This window comes from Poecilia latipinna, unplaced genomic scaffold, assembly GCF_001443285.1.
Source record: "Poecilia latipinna isolate Pla-1442-1.1 unplaced genomic scaffold, P_latipinna-1.0 Scaffold3293, whole genome shotgun sequence".
Taxonomy (NCBI): domain Eukaryota; kingdom Metazoa; phylum Chordata; class Actinopteri; order Cyprinodontiformes; family Poeciliidae; genus Poecilia; species Poecilia latipinna.
The window spans coordinates 40385-46028 of NW_015115909.1; the positions used below are offsets into that span (position 1 = coordinate 40385).

At 37.3% G+C, this 5644-nt stretch overlaps 2 long non-coding RNA genes across 2 annotated transcripts in view; one reads left to right on the top strand and one right to left on the bottom strand.

Moving 5' to 3' along the window:
- Positions 1-1190, top strand: part of LOC106940601 (uncharacterized) — a 14616-nt gene extending 13426 nt beyond the window's left edge. Inside the window, exon 4 of the long non-coding RNA XR_001423146.1 lies at positions 1091-1190. This is a non-coding gene — a long non-coding RNA (uncharacterized LOC106940601). The remainder of the gene's footprint in view (positions 1-1090) is intronic.
- A 4098-nt stretch (positions 1191-5288) lies between these two features.
- LOC106940603 (uncharacterized) overlaps positions 5289-5644 on the bottom strand; it is a 7012-nt gene continuing 6656 nt past the window's right edge. The window contains exon 2 of the long non-coding RNA XR_001423148.1: positions 5289-5555. This is a non-coding gene — a long non-coding RNA (uncharacterized LOC106940603). The remainder of the gene's footprint in view (positions 5556-5644) is intronic.

Genomic DNA, 5644 nt, shown 5'->3' on the forward strand with positions numbered 1-5644 from the left:
AAATAAAATGCCGAGTCCTCAGTGTCCGAGACCGAGACGAGACCGAGACCATCAATAAATGGTCTCGAGACCAAGACCATTCTCGAGTACTACAACAGTGTTGGTTGCGCTTATCTTCCAATCAGAGCACGGAAAATATCTGATGTCATATGGGCCTTTGAGTCCACATGGCACAAATCTGTAAGCTGAGTGGTTAAAAGAACAGTTCCACAGCTAGATTGTTTACTGAAAGTAAGTCTACTGTACAGATTGTGAAGGCCCTTGAGGTATTAGAGATTTAAGTCTCTGTAGTGCCAGGGACAGGGTCACCTGGTCCCTGGCAGTAATCCCTTCTCAATAATTCCTTGTCTCACCGTCACGGCATAGAAGTTGCCCGTTCGATTCCTGGTCTGTTCGCCCTGAGCACCTTGCCTGCTGTTGTTGGTCAGAAGGGCCGACGGCATAAAATTACAGCCTCTCTTCTGTTAGCCCAGTGGTTTCCAAACATTTTCTCTCCCCCCCCCTATGGATTACAAATAGGGAGAGTTAGACTCTGGCTCTCTTGTTGAACGATGTATGTTAACTCGTTTGGGGGGGGGGGGGTTAGGGAGATTCTTAGAGACTCCCTGTTATACTCTTCCATCCACTCAAACTCCCCCGCCCCCAAGGTTCATTGTTGTTTTTTTTTAATGTCTTCATTCATCCATACTGCTTCCTGTGCCCCCCCTGCAATGGCACGGTGCCCCCTCAGGTGGCGCACCCCACAGTTTGGGAACCTGTGTTAGCCCGGCCCAGAGCAGCTGTAGCTGCAATCTAGAAGCTTGCCATCATCATCTATGAATCTTTGGGGTTTCAATTTGAGATATAAAAGGCATTATAAATATTATTTCTTGTTCTAAAAATAACCATTAGGTCACTTTCTTGGGCTAAGAACTGCTGTAAAGTTAAATAAGGTGAATTAGCCTTTTTTGTTTCCAAGTTACAGATGTTTAATAGAAAATCTTGACTGTAATGATTATAAGTTGGAGCTCAGTAAAATAAACAGATTCTTACATCAGGAAAGTATGGCATCTACAAGTTAAACCTATTTTGTTTTTTTTTTCCTTTTTAGGTGTCCTATTTGCCCAGCAGTCGACAGTGGCAGGGATTATGGAACACCGCAGGAAGCAGAGTAACACTCAGGGAAAGCCCAGGGCAACATTTTTCCAACCCTCTTGTTTCTCTTACTCTACTGTTTCTCTTCATGGACAAAGAAACTTTTCCAACTGACCTGAATGAACCAAATTAGGATTTGCTCCTTTGTTCTTCAAGACAAAAAGACTGCCGTCTGAGCAGGAACATTTCAATACCATGATATTTTTAAGCTTTTTGGCCATCTACCCCCGATTCCAGATGGATCTTAGGAACACAATATACACTAATGATACTTTTACAACACCATCGATCTATTTCCTTACTATCCTTCAAAGAAAGAAACATGAACACAAACATAGCACATCAAACACAGCTACACAGCAAATATCTTACAAAATGACTTTCGTAACCATTTAGTTTCATGTGCTCATTAGAAACATTTTTCAAATTAACTGATTACAAAAATTTCTGTCAACCATGGCTTTTGCTTCAATGTTGTGAGAAGTTTACTACACAAAAGAGTAGTGTAGTAAAGACACATTATTCTTTGAAGAAATAATTGCTTTACCTGCTACTATCTCACTATAATGAGATACATTATATTTACTATTTCATTATAATATTATTATAGCCAAGTCATCATATCAAGTCATTATAAAGAGATTTTTTATCACAGTGGCAGAAATGGGCTTCCATACTTTACCTTCTCTTTTTACTTTTCCTTATGCAGGCAAGCCATCCTCATTTACATAATCTGCCTCATTATGCAAGTGAGGATGAGCGGTGTTTTAAGTCTTCTTAAGAAGATGAGGCTCGCCATCTTCTTCAACAAAGATAGCAAACAGTTTATCAATGACCTGAAGCTTAGCAACTTAGAAGATAATGGTGAGGTAAAGTAATTTATTTACATAGTACATTTTCAGCAACAAGGCAATTCAAAGTTTGCTTTACATGAGTTAGAGTAAATACAAACAAAGTAAAAGAAAAGCAAGAGAAAAACAAAGGTTTTCTGTAATTTATAAAGTAGTAGGAGTTTCTCTGAATAAACTAATAGAAAAGAAAAATAGTTTCTCTGGATTCTAAGTTTGTTCTAATTCCTGGTTTGGGTTGAGTGAAGTATAAAACTAAACATTCCTGTTCTGGGTTGCTAAGGAGAATAAGAATAAGTACACCAGGAGTTTCTCAATATAAACTAATAGGAGTTTCTCAGTTGCCCAGACTTTGCAAGGCAAACTGATGCTGATGTTTGTTTTTCAACTACATTCATATTAAATTAATTGGAATATTAATTATAAAAGTTCACAAATAAAAACCCATTATAGATTAATTGCATGGATGTTTTAAAGTTTTTAGGTTTAATTATTTCTTAGTTACAGCTAATGAAATCATGGCATTTCAGATTAGAATATTACATCAACAGTGAAAAATATGTGCAATACCTGCTTAAAGGTTATTTTCAAAAGATACTTTTAATCTAACATACAAGACTCATCGGAACTCATTCTAATTTATTAAATATTGTGTACTATGAAACTCATAATACATTTTGTCAGTTTTGGACCTCCAAAGAATCTAACTACAGGACAAACAAAAACACTTTAGTGTGTCTTTGAGTAGTATGTCATTTTGTCAAGGACCGACAGAAATCTATGGTTTTTTAACACAGTGTTAATTTTAAGCATGACTTACCAGCAGAATGCTAATCAATAGGGAAGCAATAAAACATGGCAAAGATTCAATCTGTGGAAAGAATTAGATGAAGTTGTTAACAGATGATGGAAAAATGTCAGTGTTTTCTGAGACAAATATCACTTGCTACAATCAAACATGTCTTGTCAGTCTTTTTTACATATACTGATGAGTATAACAAACCGTCTAGCTTCACAGTTTGTTGTTTTTATTAGTTTCTTTTGTAAACTTAATGATTTTCTTAATGATTTTAAAATAGAGAAAGTATAATACAGTGACATACTGTCTGGTTGGAAAATTCCTAACACCTTGCAATAAAAAACCCTCAGCACCACCACCAAGTTTACTCGGCATAAGTGCAAAAAAAAACTTCATGTGGCATATATACATACACACACATATACATGCATGTATATACACTAGCGGAACAAGTCATGGTCAGGCCGGGATGCGGGACCAATGACCGGGCCCCTTACGTGCAACACCTGCGCTGCTGGAAACTGTTGAGCAGGGGGGAGGGGGGTCTTGGGCTGCCTTTGTCATTTGATTTTTACCCAGGAAGCACATTGGCTAAACCGTCAGTGAAACAGTCACTGGAACCTTCTACTATATATTCCATTGAGGGACAGTAACTTCAACATTACATAAACCTTTCTGAACAGGCGATGGCGCACTTTCTCCGTCTATAATCATAAATTAAAGCGACCTGAAACCATTCCTCCCTCCCTGGCACCTCCAGACCCAGGCCCCCATGGGCACCCATCCGGGCCCGGGCCAGGGGGCAGCCGCCAGAGCTATGGGTTAAATTATGATAATTTAACTTTGCATTAAATTATCATAATTTACAGAATCATGCAAAGTTGGCACTTTTAATGCAACTTTTAGAGCAACTTTGCATTAAAAGTGTCATTATTTACCAAATGACACTTCATGACAACTGTCATAAACATTCATAAAGACTTCTTTATGTTCATGTTTATGACAGTGTCATGTCAGTCTTATAGACATCCCTGCAAATAAAGTGTTACCTAATTATCTTATTATAAATTATTTCACCATGGAAAAAAATATATATACATATATCAATATGTGTATAGACATAGATAAATATATATAGATATATAAGAAAAGGTTGGTCCCCAATCTTTTTATCACCGCGGACCGATCAAGCCTTGGCAATTTTACTGCGGCCCAGGGGGATGGTGGGAGGGGGGTGAACCGTCAGACAAGGCTTCTGCATGTTGGTGTGCCCACTAAAGCCTAGTTCACATGGCACAATTTTCAATTTTTTGCCCCGATTTTACTGTTAGGACAATCTTTGAATGTTCTGAAATCTAAGATTGTTGCTTGAGATGATTTTAACCGATCATCCTGCCGTGAGGCTCAGCTCAGTGCTGCCTCACCAGCTGTGCTTCCAACATTTGAATGGGAAATTCAAATGTCAGCAATTTTGAAGAAAAAATAATCAAAATTGGTTAAGCTAAATGAAAAGTAAATACTTTGTAGTGCAAACCACAGGGTGAATATAGCAATATAAAATATATTATATATTGTTTTTCCAGGACAGGTGAGGCTCTGCCTCCCCTATCTGCACGTCACTGATGCATATACATATATACATGTTTACAAATACATATATATTACAGGGTTTGCCCCAGAAAACTTGCTAAGCCTGCTGGTCGGGCACCAAGGCGGTCCACCATGTTTTTGTATTAAAAGATGTTAAGTAGACAGAAAATGTAAAAATATTACTGGGTAATTATATGCTATGGGAAAACATCGTCAGTGAAACACTGTTTAAACCCACAACTATAGAATCTTAAAAACAACAAATAATTAAAAAAACAATTAAAATGAATATCAATCATTTGCACTTCTGTTTAATCCAAATTAAGTAAGTGGTTCCATTAGATCCCCTAGGGATTCAAGGGCCCCATAAACACTAATATTTTGCCAAAGACCACAGATAAATAAATGTAACTTATGGGTTAAGGTTAATAATAATAAATGTTTATTTATTGAGATGATCAATGCTGCTAAATTTTATTTAATTGTTTCAGAATACATAAATTAAAGTATTTTAAATTGTTTAACATTTAAATGTAAGATTTTAAGGAGCTGGCAAGTTTACTTTGTAAAACTTCAAAGAACAATATTCATAGTTAGATTGTTTTGTTACCCTAGCTACAATCTGATGCTCTGAGTTTAATCTTTGAGTTTGAACTGTTTGTTCACAAATAGAAATTAGTAAACTGCAATTATAACTGATTGTTTTTAGGTTGGCCAATTAAACTACTCTTCCAGATTTCACTAAATCTAACACAGAAACTGTTAGAGGTGCTGATGTTTTAGCAGCAAGAGGGGTCCCTAAGTCAAATTCTCCTCCAGGACTCATACAGCCTTGGACCGGCCCTGCATGATGAGTTAAATCCGCTGCACTGCGCAGAGATGAGCAAGAAATGGGAGATTTAATTCAATGATGCTAATTTGGCTCCAAGTTGCTCTTCAATTTCGTGTTTGTTGAGTTTTTAGTAAGAGTCACAGAAAATGTTTTGGTTGCTCGAGTTTTAAGGGATGAGTTTCTCAGATCTCCATGCACATTAACTCTGGCTGACTAAGTGGACAAAGCATTTGATACGGTTTGATGCTTAGTGCACCTAGAAAACTAATACTAAAAATAATAATAAAATCATATAGTAGTGTAGTGATGAGTGACTACGAGGAGAGCGCAAAATCTCCTCACCGGGCTGAACCTGCATGATGAGGTTAGCGCTGGTTCGTTAACCACTAACGCTCTGACCAACTTGGAACACAGACATGAACTTTACAGTAGGGGTGACAA